The sequence below is a fragment of the Mastomys coucha genome, unplaced genomic scaffold (genome assembly GCF_008632895.1).
Source record: "Mastomys coucha isolate ucsf_1 unplaced genomic scaffold, UCSF_Mcou_1 pScaffold22, whole genome shotgun sequence".
Lineage (NCBI taxonomy): Eukaryota > Metazoa > Chordata > Mammalia > Rodentia > Muridae > Mastomys > Mastomys coucha.
The window spans coordinates 212,802,840-212,821,525 of NW_022196905.1; the positions used below are offsets into that span (position 1 = coordinate 212,802,840).

Sequence of the window (18,686 nt, forward strand, 5' to 3'; positions counted from 1 at the left end):
GGTTTGGATAGTTTGGATAGTTTGGGTTCACTGCCTTCACACAGTAACCAACATAAATAAATAAATAAATAAATAAATAAATAAATAAATAAATAAATAATAAGGCAAGCCCAAACCCCCAAATCAGGGGTTGTCCATATTCCAATTGACATTCTGACCTTCCAAATTCTCACTAGAATTGTACATTATGCTCTTCCCATAGTATTCTGGGACCTTTTAGAATGTATCAACAAATGCATCCACACTCTGTCTACACACGCTTCTTGTTGCTATGTTGCAATACCAGATTGAAGCAATATAAGGAAGGACAGGTTCATTTTCGTTCATCGTTTCAGAGAGATTTCAGTTCATCACTGCAGGAAAGGCTTGCTCACATTTAAGTGAAGTAGAGGTATGAAGCCATAGTCAGAAGCAGAGCTCGCTCCTGGGAACCTACTTCTGTCTGCCTGTGCCCAAATCCTAAAAGTTCTACTACTTCAAAGTTGCACCACAAGTTAGTGACCAAGCAGTCAAAACATGTGCCTGTGGGAAACTTGTTAAGTTCAAAAACTAACTGCTAGCAGTCCTACATTTTGGGAAATGAGACACAACCTCTGGTAAGAAACTTTGAGATGATATTCAGAGTTTAGAAACCATATTAAGTTCTCATTTTTCCTGTAAAAAATACAAAAAATGATCATTATTCCAAATACTAAATATTTAGTATCATGATTTGGGAGGTCAGAACCCTGTAATGAGTCTCAGTGGACTAAATGTAGTGACAGGTATGAATGCCTTTCTGGAGGTTTTAGGCAGGAATCCATTTCTGGCATCTTAAGACTGCCTGCATTTGTTGGTCCTCAGTTTCCTCTTTTATTGCCAAGACCAACTACAAGTAGGATCTTTCCCATGTTATCACATTATGCTGTTCTCTCGTCTGGCTCATCTTCACCCTGTAGGCATACTTATTCCTATCTGGATAATCCAAGAGTATTTGCCCATGTCAAAGTCAGCCTATCAGTAGTTTAATTATGTTTGCAATTATGTTATCTGAATCGCACCTCTCCATGGAACCCTATTAATAGCGCCATGCCTTCCGAGTATAGACACCATTGGCAAGGATTATGCTTAATCTAGGTGTCCTCCTTTATCTCCATTGGCATCTGGAATGTTTTAGGAACATTTGTTGGATGTTTATACTTTTTCTCTCTTGAGAGGAACATCTTTATCACGGCTCCTCAGGATCCTTTGCCTGAGGAGGATCGCATACTCCACAGAGTGTGCCAACCAGGCTTCCACTGCAAAGGTTTCCAACCTCAGGGATCAGTGGGCAGTAGTTGATGAATTGGGATTTTTAGGAAGACTGTGATCAAAGCCTGGATACTTAAATGCACCTTAACACATGTGTATACCATTTCAGTGGACAGTTCCTCATATGGGGAAATCTACAAGTTCTACCTTCTTAAGGATACTGCAGGTCTTCATTTTCATTGATGTTCTCCTGCTCATGAGTAAAGATCATTGGACATCTGAGAACAAGTATAAGACAGAAAAGGTGGAACAAAAATGCCTGAGTTTATGTACATAATTCATGAAGTCTGAATATTAATGATCCCTTTCTCTGTAGTCAGGCAAATGAAATATGCAGAGGAAGATAAACTTGGAAGCCTAGAAACTTCAGGTATTTTAGACTTGGTTCCCCTGAGGGCAGAGCTGTAAAAGTACAGCCAAATTTGTATAACAAATTAGATAGTGTTAAGAACTTTTATGTATTAACTTGCATTATGCTCGCCAGGAAGCTAGTGAAACTGGAGAGAACTCCCACTTAGTGAATGGGGAAAATGAGGCTCCATAAGAGCTGGAGTTAGAAATCAGGTGACCTAATTCCAAACCCCAGCCTCTCCATGGTCTCCCTTTGCTTTATTGGATTTTATGTGATGTAATTAATATGACACTCACAAATTCCTCTACATTATATTAAACAGAAACTTTAAGTAAAAGTCATTGGGATTATTTGTATACTTTGCAACCTCTTTGAAGATTTCCTTGGTCTAAAAAGTAAGACTTAATATATATACACACATACAAATACTCATGCATATATATGTGTATTATATATATGTATATACATACATATACCTAAGTATGTGTATATATATAAACACATACACATATATAAAATACACATATAGTAATACTAGATTTTAGATGCAACATTCTCTTCCATCTCTTTAGCCTAAACGAAGGTTCATTTAAGGTAATTGCTTGCAATGTAAATTTTAACTCATAATTGTTTCTGTGCTGATGTTTTCTTCATTGTGTGCTGATCCAGCAAGTCTTTCTTTGCTTTGGCTCAAAAAATGTTTTTAATCCATGACAGAAATGAAGAAATTTTCATATTACCAGATTAGCCCAATAAGGCCCACTGTTGGGAAAATTGTTTTTGATAATTTTACTTCTCTTTAGGGGTTTAAGGCTTGTTTTGATGGTTAATAGGGAGGGGCTGTAATAAATGTTTCACTTTTATTTTCTATATCAGTTTTTTAACAATAAAGTTTCTATTGTGAGAAAATAAAGTGATTACAGTACCTTTCGATGAAAATGGTTCTCCAGGAGAAATAACCTTTATTTATGTACAGATTTAGGCTGTCAACAAATAGTTACTCAACGTCTATTTTGCCACAGCATTATTGCCATAGTGAGCAGGAGCCAGATGTCTCATACTTTTAAGGGGCATTAGCAAGAAGCAGGTAAGAATGACAGTAGAAAACAGAAAGTGAAGCAGGGTAAAACATAAGAGAAGCCCAAGAAGGCCAGGATGGATCTCAGAAATGGCCACTATAAATGAGCTATAATGGGAGGAAATGGTCCAGCCAGGGAAACTATGAAAAATTCCAAGATGTGTTTAGCAATTTGCATTTGGGGAATTTTCAATTAAGGCCCAAATTACCAAAGTACCATGTATTTCCACTGTCCACTCCCTCCACATGCCAATTTCTGCTTCCTATGATTTTGCAACTGGGAGGAATTTTTTTCAGCAAAGATTCCCAGCACATAGTAGAATTTCTATATCTCTTTGGAGAACCCTGACTTTTTACCAGGAAACTACTTAATTAAGCTCACTATTAAACCCACACCCTGCCTGTGAGGAGGCTCACTGGGACTCTTCCCCAGTGTGTTTATTAATGCAGCACTATACTCTAATGTCTGTTAGTTAGCTCGGTAAATACTTCAGAACATCTGTCCTCTGTTGATGCAGCTCTAAGCACTTTAACACAGAGAGAGTTATCCATCATCTCTGCTTATAGTGAGCTTGTGGAGAGCAAGGACTGTGACTTCAGCTCTAACCCATCATCTAAGATTTCTTTGATCTTAGCCTGATAAATATGGGCCTAAAAGATGTCTTTCTTCTCTCCATACAATTACTGTATGTTTCATCTTTTCTAACACATTATTAAGGCTCTTTTGCTTATTTTTTAAAAATTAGTACACTTAAAACTACCTATTTACTTCACCATCTGTACTTTCAGGAAGTTATTTCTTTTTTTCCACTAACATATTTTTCACCTTACATATTGATCACCATCCCTCCCAGTCTCGACACACACACAGTTCCTCCCCACATATCCCCTTCCCCTTTTCTGAGAGGGTAGAGGGATCCCCTGGATATCCCCTCCACCCCCAGCACACAGACTAGGCACAACCTCTTCCACTGAGGCCAAAGAATGCAGCCCAGTTAGGGGAAAGTATTCCACAGATATGCAACAGCACTAGGGAGAGCCCCTGCTCCAGTTGTTGGGGGACCCACATGAAGACATCTGCTACATATATGTATGGAAGTAGGGCTAGATAAAGTCTGTGTATGCTCTTTGGTTGGAGGTTTGGTTGGTCTCTGAGAGGCCCAAGGGTCCAGGTTAGTTGAGTCTGTTGGTCTTTCTGTGGATTTCCTATCCCCTGGCCTCCCCTACCCCAATCTTTCCCTCAACTATTCCATAAGACTCCCTGAACTCTGCCCAATATTTGACTGTGGGTCTCTGCATCTGTTTCAGTCATCTGTTGGGTGAACACTCTCAGAGGAACATTTTGCCAAGCTCCTGTCTGCAAGAATACCAGAGTATCATTAACGATGTTGGAGACTGGTGCTGGCCCATGGGATGGGTCTTAAGTTGGGCCAGTTATTGGTTAGACATTCCCTGAGTCTCTGCCACATCTTTGTTCCTGCATTTCTCTTAGACAGGACAAATTTTGAGTAAAAAGTTTTGTAGGTTGTAGGCTATGGGTTGGTGTCCTTTTCCCTCTACTGTGGGTCCTCTCTGGCTATAGGACATACAAGCTCTATATCTCCACTGCTATGAGTCTCATCTATAGTCATCCCCATAGATTCCTGGGAGTCTCACCCATCTCAGTTCTCTGGCAAATGCAGAGATTCCCACCACCCCTCCAACCCCTGCCTGGTGCAGATTTCCATGAATTCTCCTGAGCCTCTAGCCCTCGCTCCTCTCTCTCTCCTCGCACCTGATCCTGAATACCTGATTCTCCTCCCCATCCTCTCTCCTACCCAGTTTCCTCTCTCTGCCTGCCTCTTAGGACTTTTTTATTCTTTCTTCTAAAAGGGATTCAATCATTCTTGCTTGGGCTTTCCCTCTTGTTTAGCTTCTTTGAGTCTGTGGAGTGTAACACAGGTATTGTGTACTTTATGGCTGATATCCACTTATAAAAAAGTATAAACTATGCATGTCCTTTGGGGTCTGGATTCTCTCACTTGGGACGAGATTTTCTAGTTACATGCATTTGCCTTCCAGATTCATAATATCCTTGTTTTTAATAGCTGAATAGTATTTTATTGTATAAATGAAACACATTTTCTGTATCCATTCTTCAGTTGAGGGACATCTGAATTGTTACCAGTGTCTGGTTATTACAAATAAAGCTGCTATGAATATAGCAGTGTACATGTCCTTATGGTATGGTAGAGCATCTTTTGGATATAAGCCCAGGAGCGGTATAGCTGGGTGTTCTATTAACCATGTAGCCATCAAACTATTTCATAATCCATCTGTTAGACTATTTAGACAATACTTTTTGAGCCCAGTATGATCATCAAAATGAATTGGTCTCTGTAAACACTAAGCCTGCTGCTGAAGAAAAGTAAGGCAATGGATGGTGAGAACTTTAGTGTGAACACTAAGATGGAGCAAGTGGAATTTCAAGTGGAAGGAAGAAAGAGAATGAAGGCATGTGACATTTTATTTGACACCCTATATGCAAGTATTAGCAGAAACAAGTCATGTACATTTAAGGTTTCTAGAGAACAGATCCAGACTGCTGAAAGTTTCTTGTTGTCTGAAGCTAATTTGAGCTGCCATTCTATCATGCAGATTAATAGCATCTGACTTAACAAAACATGGACTGCACTATGTGATGAGTTATGGATGTAAGTGAGTGATAATGTTTAACGCAGTTTAGACACATGAATCTTAAAGCATGAATCTTAGACAGACCTCTCTGTTCAAGTTAATTGTCTCACAATGGTCATAGATGCCATTTTATGATATATGTGTTTAGATGGTGTTCATTAGAAAGCTCTCCACATTATTTTGCTTTTAATTTTCTGTAAAATATTCAATAAGCAGTCATGTAGATTTTGAATATGTAGAAATTCTCCCCTATATACAACTCTAGTCACTGTTGCACTCACTAAACGAGTCATTCAATAAATGTGTAATGAATGCCTTCCATCTTATTCCAGATACTTTGCTGTGTATTTCACATATGACAATCTTTTTACTCAACCACATAAGTGGAATATTACTTCCATTCTAAGGGAAAATGAAACAGATGCAATGAGATACATAAAATTAAAGATTAGTAAGAAGTTGAATTTTTATTCAAACCAACTTTTACTCAGTAACAAAGATTCTTCTACTTACCGCTGTGTTGGTAAGTAGTCAATAATATATTGCAATCTGCTCATCCACACATTATTTTAACACCCATAACACCTGTAATATAGGCATTAATACTCCACATTAGAGAGAAGAAGCTGACGGTTGGGAAATTTTCTAGAATTTTCCTACATTCATGGAGCTTGTAATTGGCAGAACTAACCTATGAACCTAAGACTTTATATCCATGATCCATACATGTAACACAACTTTACAAAAGAACCTCACTATCAAACACCAAAAGGACAGATGACAAGTACATGCCATTATTGTGATATGAAATTCAAAGAAGCTAATTGTCTGGCAATGGGGAGGTACTGAAAAAGGTCATTTCTTGCTGATCATGAACACCTCCACCATCAAAGTTGGGTCTGCAAGGTAAAGCAGAACTGGATATACTAGACAAAACAGCATTGTGAATCAAAAATGAAGGATCATATTAAGAAGAATGCATCAATCATGATAAGGGATTATCAAGCCAGGTAGAACAGCAGATGAGCCTCTAAAATGCGGGGTTCTGGAAAGGTGAAAATACTGCTATCAGTACAGCAATTTTTTTTCTCTACAGATATTATTTCCTAACTGCCTCTCCCACCCCCAGCCTTCCAAATTACCTCATTTAATACCACTAAGCAGGGGTACAATATGAACTAAATATTATTTTATTTTATTTTTTGCAAAATTTTTATTGGATATTTTCTTTTATTAAATTTCAAGTGTCATACCCTTTCCCAGTTTTCCCCCCCGAAGCCCCCATGTGATCCCCCTCCCCCTCCTTCTATGAGGGTGTTCCCCCACCTGCCCACCCACCCTGCATTCCCACCCTTGAATTCCCCTACACTGAGGCATCCAGCCTTCACAGAACCAAGGGCTTCTCCTCCCATTGATGCCCAAGAATGCCATCCTCTGCCACATAAGTAGCAGGAGCCATGGGTCCCTCCATATGTACTCCTTGGTTGGTGGTTTAGTTCCTGGGAGGTCCGGAGGGTCTGGTTGGTTGAAATTGTTGTATTTCCTATGGGGTTGGAAACCCCTTCAGCTCTTTCTAATTCCTCCATTGGGGATCCCATGCTCAGTCCAATTCTTGGTGCAAGCATCCAACTCTATTTGTCAGGCTTTGGCAAAGCCTCTCAGGAGACAGCTATATCAGGCTCCTCTCAACATGCACTTCTTGGTATCCACAATAGTGTCTGAGTTTCGTGACTATATATGAAATGAATACCCATGTGCAGAAGTCTCTGAATGGACTTTACTTCAGTCTCTGCTACACACTTTCTGTCCGTGTTTGTTCCTGTGATTATTTTGTTCCCCTTCCACTTTGATCGTTTTTCTTCTTGAGCTTCATGTGGCCTATGAATCTTGAATATTCCGAGCTCATGGGCTAATATAGACTTATTATTGAGTGCATACCATGTGTGTTCTTTTGTGATTGGGTTGATATTTTCTAGATCCATCCATTTGCCTAATGAATTCATTGTTTTTAATAGCTAAGTAGTACTCCATTGTGTAAATGTATCATATTTTCTGTATCCATTCCTCTGTTGAAGTATATCTGGGTTGTTTCCAGTTTCTGGCTGTTACAAATAAGGTTGATATGAACACAGTGGAACATGTGTCCTTGTTATATGTTGAAGAATCTTCTGGGTATATGCCAAGGAGTGGTATAGCTGCATCCTCAGACAGTACTATGTCCAGTTTTCTGAGTAACCATCAAATTGATTTCCAGAGTTGTTGTACCAGTTTGCAGTCCCACCACCAATGGAGGAGTGTTTCTCATTCTCCACATCCTTGCCAGCATCTGCTTTCACCTGAGTTTTTGATCTTAGCCATTCTGACTGGTGTGAGGTAAAATCTCAGGGTTGTTTTGATTTATATTCCCTTGACATAGGATGTTGAACATTTCTTTAAGTGTTTCTTGGCCATTCGATATTCCTCAGTTGAGAACTCTTTGTTAGATTTTTTCTTTGACCAGTATAAAGTCTCCTTCCTTATCTTTTTTGATAACTTTTGGCTGAAAATCGATTTTATTTTATATTAAAATGGCTACTCCAGCTTGTTTCTTGGGACCATTTGCTTGGAAAATTGTTTTCTAGCATTTTACTCTGAGGTAGTGTCTGTATTTGTTATTGGGGTGTTTCAGAAAACCCAACAAAATGCTGGGTCCTGTTTATGTCTATGGATAGTCTATGTCTTTTTTTGGGAATTGAGTCCATTGATATTAAGAGATATTAAGGAATAGTGATCGTTACATCCTGTTATTTGTTATTACAGATAGAATTGTGTTAGTGTGGCTATCTTCTTTTGGGTTTGTTGAAAGAAGATTACTTTCTTGCTTTTCCTAGGGTGCTAGTTTCCCCCTTGTGTTGAAGTTTTTCTATTATCTATTATCCTTTGTAGGACTGGATTTGTAGAAAGACATTGTGTAAATTTGGCTTTGTCATGGAATATCTTGTTTTCTCCATCTATGTTGATTGAGAGTTTTGCTGGGTATAGTAGCCTGAGCTGGCATTTGTGTTCTCTTTGGGTCTGTATGACATCTGCCCAGGATCTTCTAGCTTTCACAGCCTCTGGTGAATAGTCTGGTGTAATTCTGGTAGGCCTGCCTTTATGTGTTACTTGACCTTTTTTCCTTATTGCTTTTAAAGTTTAGTGCATTTGGTGTTTTGATTATTATGTGATGGGAGGAATTTCTTTTCTGGTCTAGTCTATTTGGAGTTCTGTAAGTTTCTTGTATGTTCATGGGCATCTCTTTCCTTAGGTCAGGGAAGTTTTTTTCTATAATTTTGGTGAAGATATTTATTGGCCCTTTAAGTTGGGAATCTTCACTCTCTTCTATACCTATTACCCTTAGGTTTGGTCTTCTCATTGTGTCTTAGATTTCCTGGATGTTTTGGGCTAGGACTGCATTTTGCATTTTCTTTGACTGTTGTGTCAATGTTTTCTATGGTGTCTTCTGCACCTGAGAATCTCTCCTCTATCTCTTGTATTCTGTTGGTGATACTTTTGTCTATGACTCCTGATCTCTTTATCAAAAGGTTTTCTATCTCCAGGGTTGTCTCCCTTTGTGATTTCTTTATTGTTCCTATTTCTATTTTTAGATCCTGGATGGTTTTTTTTTTCAATTCCTTCATCTGTTTGGTTGTGTTTTCCTGTAATTCTTTAAGGAAATTTTGTGTTTCTTCTTTAAGGGCTTCTACCTGTTTACCTGTGTTCTCCTGTGTTTTTTAAAAGGACTTATTTATGCCCTTCTTAAAGTCCTCTATCATTGCCATGAGAAGTGATTTTAGATCTGAGTCTTGCTTTTTCAGTGTGATGGTGTATCCAGATTTGCTATGGTAGAAGAACTAAGTTCTAATGATGCCAAGTAGCCTTGGTTTCTGTTGCTTATGTTTTTATGCTTACCTTGAGCCATCTGGCTATCTCTAGTGCCCTCATTGTCTCTGATTAGAGCCTGTCACTACTGCGATCTTGGCTGTGTCAGAACCCCTCAGAGTACAGCTGTCTCTGTGATCCTGTGATCCTGAGATCCTGGGTGTGTCAGAGCTCCTGAGAGCCAACCTGCCTCTGGGATCCTGAAATCTTGGTGTGACCAAGATCCTGAGATTCTGTGATCCTAGGCATGTTAGAGCATCTGAGAGTCAAGCTTCTTCTGGGTATTGTCGGTTTGGGTATAGAGCTAGTGCCCAAGGTCTGATCAGAGTACCGGCTCAGACTGGAAGAAAACTGTTCCACTGGGCATATGGTAGGCCTGCCTTTATATGTTACTTGACCTTTAATTAATTAGGGATTCCTGCATCCCTGGATCCTGCTGGTTCTAGGTACTCCTGGTATTGGGGCAGATGTTATCCTGGGTGTGTTCGAGTGCCTGGGAGTCTAGCTTCTTCTGAGTGTTTTAGGACTAGGTGCAGAGCTATCACCCAAGGTCTGCTCAGGGCACCAATTCAGATCAGAAGGTAACCTAAGTTTTAATAAACCCTTCACTTCTACCTATGCTTCTCATATGCATAGGTCAGCCCATCAGCAGAAATTCTCCTCAAAGTTTCGTGTGGCTAAGTAGGAGATATCCAAGATATCCTTTGTTCTCATCTTCCCTAGACCCTTCCATAGTCATGAATGCTGGGTTACAACAGACAAAAAAAAAAATGAATGTAAAGAGGAGAAAATAAGAAGCTAGAAAAGTAGCAAGAAGGTATTTTTATAAGGGATATGTTTATTCAACTGGGAATCTGCATGTCCAGATGCTTCAGGTCCTTGTCGCTAATTGGGTTTCAATCAATCAATAAAGAAGATAATGGCCAATGGCTGGGCACAGAGTTGAACACTTAGAGTAGCATGGGTTGAATGGAGAGATTCACTATTGACTCAGGGTAGAAGGAAGGGATGCAGGAACAACAGGAGACAAAGCCAACCAACCATGTAAGAGTTTAGGTAAGTTGCCACTGGCCTGGGGTAGCAGAGGAAGTTTTAGGAATACCCAACTCTGAGGTAGACAAGGCATTTTAAAAATAAACCTGTGTGTGTGTGTGTGTGTGTGTGTGTGTGTGTGTGTGTGTGTGTGTGTTTCATTTGTGGATTCAAGGGTAGCTCCTGGGCAGGTGCTCATGTGCAATCTGCCAGGAGCCAAAGCAGTGTAGCAAAAACTCATTGCAACATACGGTACAAAAAGTGATAGGTGAGAATCCACTATTAAAATTAATTTAGGGATGTTGAGATGGAATATACATATGCAAATGATATGAGTTGAGAAGAAGGGGAAAATTGGTTTCTCAGTGAGTGGAGCTGCATCACATGGTTCCAGTTTGCAAAACTAGAACAAAGGACAATAACCACCAGCAAGGATTTACTCATGACCATGTGCTAGGAGGAAGACACTAAAAAGCAGACAATAAAAGGTACCTGCCTCCAACCACCAGATAAATAAATGATCTAAATTTATAAATCTGATTTAATTGTTTTTACAGATAGAAAGGAATATACGGATTTTGCCTGAACCACATGGAGATTTCTTCCCATGGTTCAAAACTGATACAGAGAGCTTAAGCTGAGAAGCTGAGAGCCCCTGCTGTGCAAAGAGCTGGCTAGCTGCCAGGAGGAAGAAAATGAGAGGCAGAGAGCCAGATGGCAGACACAGCCTGCTTCCTATAAGCAAATAATCAAAGGATAGAGATTTTTAAATTTTGATTTAATTGTTTTTAAGAATAGAAGAGTGTACAATGGTAATTGTTTAAACATTCTTAAATATACAGAGATATTAAGCTCCACAGAAGGGAGATGGTAAGGAGAATGAATGAACAAATGCTTTAAAGATATTTAAAAGTCTTGCAAGGGCAAAATCTTGGGTTTTTGAACATGGTCTACATGGGATTTTCTGTGATTGTCAGCATAGTATGACAAAAATTAAAGTCTAGAAATAGGCTTATATAGTAAGTATAAAGGAATTTAATTAAAGTTAATTACATAGATGTATAGAATTTTGAGGCATTGTATCTTTTTAAAAAATGTGTTCAAAAGCAAGGGATAGGAAGCCTAACCTATCTTGAATCTTAGGCCTTGAGAATTATATAGAGAACAGGGCTCTATAATATGTATCCACAGAGATATTATTCTCCATAATAGGGAAAATTTAAGATAAATGTATAAATAATTTAGGCATTGAACCCATGTAGGTCAGGGCACAGAACAGCAAAGAAGCACTCACTTAACAGAGAATATTTGTTTAGATTGCTTAAACTGCTAAGAATTGTTTTAATTATCAAAAATATATGTGGTTATGAATTTGGTGAATTTGAATATTAAAATTCCTATGGCAGAAAGATCAAGCTAGGTGTTTAATAATTTCTGGTTACTAGACAAAGGACCATCTATTTTGGGAGAGAGGCTCTGTATTTGTGTTGACAGGAAAGCAGGAAAGGCTCATATCCTTCCAGAGTGATTTGGATCAGATATGACAGATTAAGACCTCCTGAAGATCTCAAAAAAATGAGAAAATCACGCAAGATAAATTGATCTGTTGATTCCTCAATATGGGAACAGCTCAGTAACTGGCTTAGACATAAAAAAAATGTCTCTAGCCAAAACTTAAGCTAAAATGAGACAATAAATCTTCTGGTTATGGAATCCTTAAGATTCTTCATGCTCTCCTTCATATAGCATGAATGAAGATTGATTACAGTTGGTTATTGATAAAATTAACTCACAAAAAGACAGTTGTCTTTCAACTGCTCAAACTAGAAGCAATATTTCATCCTTAAGCGGTCTGTGCATCATGCACAATCCATACAAATATCTTAATAGTACTAAAATTTTGATTGTCAGATTCAGATATTACAGAATGTACAGCTTTGACAAGACTCGCCCTCAGAGATGCTTAACTGACCTCCTGTTCCTGCCTCCTGCTTTCTGATGTTGTCCACAGACTTACTTCCAGAACAACTTCAGGAATTGCTACTGATTCCCAATGATCTTACCTCATCTAACCTTTCAGATGGATACGGTCAGAACTTAAGTCAAGACCTGAGACTTCTAAGCATACAGAGACTGGACAACAGATACTAAAGTTAGCTTTCTTAAGTCTAACCAATCTTCTAATTTTCCTACAACTCCCCACCCCTTTAAAGGATTTCTTGTTGCCCCTACTCAACAAGAAGAAGATATAAATAATCATCAACTTGATTCCTTGGGTTTGGGTGCTGGTTATAGTTACTTTACAAATCATAGATAGATAGATATTTTAAGGGATAATTTGGGAATGGTCATAATTTTGAACAAGGAGAAAATAGATTAGATGGATTATTAAATTTATTCTTGAACAAAGCATTGTACAGCCATAATCTTAGATTGGTAGAAATCTTTGTAATTGATGTAAAATTGAAGTTGTAATTTCTTACATTGGTATAGAATTTATATATTGATATAGAATTAAGGTTTTCACTAGTATAATCTCTATATTAATACAAAATTTGAAGTGAATATTGTTACTTTTAGATACGCACTGTGCCTATGCATTTCATTTACGAACACAAGCCTTTGACCCAATCCCTCTAATAGCTGCTATTACAAACTGTTTAAGAATGATTAAATAACACAAGTTAAGGCCGGATTGTAAACTCATGGCTAGGTTAGAGTATAATTTAATTATAGTAAAGTGCTTTCAGTTTACTAAAATAAAAATGGCTAAGAATAGCTAAGGATTAACAGTTCAAATATACTTTATATAGATAGTCTTTGAAAACATCAGAAGTCCACAGAATCTGACATTTAATCATTACAGAATTATTAGAAATTTTTACTAGAGACATGTCTGCTACTGACAGTAACCCCTTCACAGTTCACAGAAGGTATCCAGGCAAGGTTGCTTATTGTGGCAAAGTAGCCACAGGGCAGAAATTACCTATTTCATCTGCTGCAGACAAATTACTGTCCAAAAGGACAAACAGATATAGCATAGTTGACTACTAATCTCTGCCAATAGAAGGTAAGCTAGTTATTTATATTCCTACTCATTCCTGGATCTTCTAGATGGCTCTGGACCAAAAGGCTGAAGACAAATGTTCCAACATTATAAAGAATTAGGGGACTGTACAGGTAGTCTGCAATCTCTACAATTGTTTTAGAAGCTATGTTTGGTGCTTCCTATATAGTCAGGTAATATTTTATTCCTTCTCAGATTTCTGATAGGCTGAACACTATTGCCCCATAAGCAAACTTAAGTTGTTTAACATTAGAAGATATGATATAGATTTAAAAACATGGTTTGCAAATTACCATCTATACTAAAGATTTACAAGTTAAATTCAAAACATAATTCAGGTATAGTATCATAAACTCTTTAAGTTAGCAATGATAGTAAAGTACTTTATCTAATTGACAAATATGGGCTGGGTGTTAATTATATATCATACTTTGTGATTTATATAATTGTTATGGTTGTACTCAATTTATATCTCAGAGAAGAAGGGTGTTTTTGTTTTTGTTTTTGTTTTTAATTTGGAAAGAAAAGGTGAAGTGTTGGAGATTGGTTCTATATGCTTTGATTCAGTAGGAATCTGCATGCTCAGACACTGAAGGTCCTTGTCCTCAATTAGGTTTTGATTGTTTAATGAAGATGCCAATGGCTAATGGCTGGGCATGGGGCAGGAAATTTAGAGGGCAGGACATTTAGAGTTGTTTGGGTAGGGGATGCAGAGAGGAATGAGAAAAATCATCTTGACCCAAGGTAGAAGGATGAGACACAGGAACAGCAGGAGATATAGTCAACCAGCCATATGAGATTTTGGGTAAGAAGCCACTAGGCACTGCCTTGGATAGCAGGGGAAGGTTTAGGAGTCCCCACTCTTTGAGGTAGCTGAGGCATTTTAAAAATAAGCTAATGTATGTGTATTTCTCATTCATGGATCCAAAGATAGCTCCTGGGTGTTTGCACACATGCAATCTAGCAGGAGCCAAAGCAATGTAGCCAATGTCACTGCTACAGGAGTAAGCCAAGAGGAAGGTAAAATTTCTTCCTTCCTGATCTTGTGCCTTTCTTGTGAAGCATGGAACCCTGATTCTTTGGGCTTAGAATGAGGAATAAGTAAGTGTTAAAAATAATTAACAGCTAAAGATGTCTTTAACAAATTGGGAAATAGAATTGTAGAGTTAAGTCATTGAGTGAATAAAGGCAGTGGATTTAGAATAGCTGTATTTTGAGCTCCAACTTTATTGCCTACTGGCTTGTGACCTCAGGCAATACCTTCAACATTTCTAGCATCAGGCTCCTCACCTCTTTTGGGGCACAAGGTACTTTGCATCACCATTGCCTTCTTTGTATGAAAATAATTGTGACTATAGGAAGGGGTTCACTTCAAGGAAGCTCTTCAATGGATATTGATAATGTGTTTTCAAGAAGTAGAGGATACAGGAAAAGTAAAGATATTGGGTAAATGGCACAAAAGGAAGAATTGAAAACAAGAGAATAAATGTGAACAGTGAAAGAAGAAGTAGTTTCTCCTGTCCATTGTCTTTAATGCTTTTTGTTTGCTGGTTTAACTAACCATACTCTTTCCTGGACTTTTGAGTGGAACACACATCATTGATTTCTCAACATAGCAACTAAGGGCTCATAATCCCATCTCACGAGTACATAATATGCTAAGATTTTTTTAGGTTACCAAGACTTTGCCATGTATGGAGTTTAAAGATTATACTGAAATTGGCAGATGTAAATGCTCCAACTATGAATATGGGGCACAGAAAGAACTCTCCCTACATAGAATGGTTTTCTTCTATAGCCTACATGTAGTTAGTGGCCATTTGATTAAGATAACATGCAGTTTCCCTGTACTTTTTAAGACTCTTTAATCAAAGTATGGATGCCTTGCAAATAAATATTTCATCACACTTTAAAATACATTGCTGAGTAAATTCTGGATAGCACATATCTCCTGCCTTAGATTAGACATACAATTCTTTTCACTCCAACCAATTCTGTGCTATGACCTTACATTTGGAGGGGGCTTAACAGCATAAGCATTCCTTACATTCTCCATTACTCAGGTGATACAGGCATTCCAATATTGACTGTGGTCAGTCCATTGGCAGAAATTCACTTCAAATCTATACGTAGCTTTTCTCTAGGAACCTACTCTGTGCCAATCTTTGCTAATGTCATCCAGATCCACAAACACTTGTTGTGTGAATGTTTTATAGTGAAAAGCCAGTTGGCAACTATTTCTTAGGCAGGTTAATTGAAACCCTAAAGGCATAAATATCCAAAGGATCACAAGTCTTACCTTAACCACCTCCAAAACTAAGAGCAGTGGGACATTTATGGAAATGTAAGCTTTCTGGTAGACCTACTAATAGAAGACAAGCAAGTGAAATTAATTTTAAAGATATGTTATTTAACTTATTACATCTAAAATATTTTTATTTGAACATGAACAACACCAAATGTTATATGGTAGATATTGTACATGTTTGTGTGATGTTGAAATTGGGTATGTTTTCCTCTTGTGGCATTTTCTTCAGCTCTGTTTATGTAGGAAATTACCAGGATAAGGTACTGTGTGAGTCCCAAATGCTTCTACAGTTCCCTAGCCAGCATGTCTTAACCCTGTTATCATCTATTTTTCCCCTGGAAGGTATTGTTGTCTATGAAAAATAAGATTTCATCTATTGCCTACCAATTAGGTTTGGGAGATTCCAAAGGTATATTCTACCTTAAAGTCATAAAGACTGCAGGCAGCCCAAGGGTAATTGGATGGCATGGCTTCTCTTTCTGCTGACCCATTAGACTAACAGTTCCTCTCCAATGTATTCTTCTAGAAGGCACCTCTCCCTTTTCTCATTTCTCTTCAGCATAAGCATGATCAGCTGAAAGGAAAGCCCTTGTTACTTCGAATGGGGCCTGATGAAGCTCCACAAAGAGCATCAGATAAAACAATTTTCACAGGAAATCACATCTGAGCAGTTAAAACAAACCAAGAACTCAATTACAGCCCATTACTGTTGAATTTTGTGCTCCTGTCTCACCACATATCTTGGCTTTTAGAAAAATGGTGGGAAGGGGCAAAGGACACGTTTCTCTGTAGCTTGCTAATAGACTTTGTCCACTGAGCAAACCTCCAGTTCACTCATCAACCCAAGTGAGAAAGACAAGTGAATGATTCTTTTGCTATTTAATCAGCTGTAAAGTAAAGGCTGGTGCTGAGAGTTCTTACTAAGCAAGGCTCTTTTCACATTTGGTTAGGGGCAAAAGCCAAATGTAATGAGAAAAAGGAGAGTAGGGAACATGGAAAAGAGATGAGAGGAAAGGAGAGAAAAAAATTCCCATAATTGTATACTATATACAGACAACACATCATATATATTCGTGTTTGAGGTCATAGGAAAGTGAAAACCTAATTTAATATGAGCATCCTAAGCATGTTAAATTAGTGCCTAATTCAGGACTAGAAAGATGGTTCAGTGTGGGTAAAGCTTTTACTGTAAAAATGAAAGGACCTAAATTCCTACTCCAAGAACCAATATTAAATCAAATGTAGTAGGATGCATGTGTAATCCAAGTATTTATGTGGAGAGACTGGAGATCAGAGACAGGAGAACCTCCTGAAACTCCTGGGCCAGGTGGCTAAGATTAGGAAGTGGTAAGCCAGAGACCCTGCTTCAAAGAAGATAAAAAGAAAGGATTGGTAGTGTGAATTGTGTTCTGACCACTGTACACTGTGTTACATGTGTACCAGGTTCTCACAATAATATACAACATGAACACACACACACATATACACACACCACATGAATTAAAAGAAAGACAAAAAAGGAACAGTCTCCTTCTTTGTGTCATCCCATGAGCTTTAATAGTAAATATAAATCATCATCATTGACTCCTCATTCACACTGACTGGTCAAACATTGTGCTATGGAAAAACAGTCAAAGTAAAAAACAATTTAGTATATGGACAATGAAGTATGTGTATGTATCAGCCTATGTAAGTCCGATAGAAACCCTGTGAGGAAAGGTGAGTCTTGATAATAGACAAATAGAGAAACAATGGACTTGCAAGATGAAGTTGCATTTTTTCCAAAATGACATTGAATTAGCTCCCAAACAAGCCCTAATATTTAATTAAAAATATAATGTAGAATGAAATTGTTCTCCTTTAAAAAATAACTGTCACAGTTTGGAGGCATGCTCTGGAGTGATTTAGGAAGGAAAGGTAAAATGGTAAATGTACAGATAGCATTGATGAAGAAGTGACAGGTCAAAAGATGTGGTGGAAGAACCTGAAGCAGCTGTGTACAGAGTTAAGCTCTGTGATGAAAAGTAAACTTCCCTAAGATCAAAAGGCATGTCTTATTCATCATCCAAAGAACCGATTACAGAATCTAATTTATAGCAGGCACTCAATAGATATTTGTTTAACAACTATAACATATAATATATTAGATTTTCACCCTGCTAGCCTAATTAATGAATCTTAACACTTAGGCAAAGGTAACAATAGAACTAATTGAGTTCTCTTGTTCATTCAATCCATGCATTTACCAAACCCACTGCCATCCCTCTATCATCTCTTTCCTTTCAGAATTCAACAAGCTTGCATTGATGGCTTTTTCTGTGGCACTTATTATTCTGGAAGCTTTTTCAAAGCTTTGAATAGCATAATCCCCACCCTGATAGTGAACAAGAAGCAGAGTAAAGCGGAGTTGGAGGAGTAGGTGAGACCCAGACAATTCAGGTCTTAGAAAACAGAATACATAGGAGTGAGTCAGTCATTTGGGATGGTGTCTTATACGTACAGATCACAAAAGAAGTCATTATGAAAATAACAACAGGTGAAAACCAGGGCAGTCTCATTCTTCAATAAGCCCAAGGTGCAAGGACAGTTAGAAAACTAACATAAAGCAGCAAATTCAATCAGAAGGAAATGGAAACATTAAGAGAGAAAGGATCAAGCACCATAGCTATTACTGAATGCTAATTACATGAGTAAAGTGCCAGTTAGACAGCTGTAAACACAAGCCAGTTGGGGTTCGTTCGCCACCAGACTTCTGTGATATACTTCTTTACTTTCTCCTTTTTTTTTTTTGCTTCTCATTTTCATGAGGCCATTAATTACAGATGACTCACTGTAAGTTTCAGTATTGCTGTATTTCACACAGCAACACCTAAGTCCTTTCAGTTCTGAGTGAAGGTAGATATTATTTATTGTCATAAAGTGAGGAAATTAAGATATTGAGTATATAATTTTCTTCTCAAAGTTGCAAAGCAATCATGCAAAA

At 37.9% G+C, this 18,686-nt stretch overlaps 1 long non-coding RNA gene across 9 annotated transcripts in view; it reads left to right on the plus strand.

Annotated features, from left to right (window-relative positions):
- Positions 1-245: 245 nt before the first annotated feature.
- Positions 246-18,686, plus strand: part of LOC116069578 — a 315,340-nt gene continuing 296,899 nt past the window's right edge. For all 9 annotated transcript variants that reach the window (XR_004110041.1, XR_004110048.1, XR_004110044.1 and 6 more), the window contains exon 1: positions 246-596. This is a non-coding gene — a long non-coding RNA (uncharacterized LOC116069578). The remainder of the gene's footprint in view (positions 597-18,686) is intronic.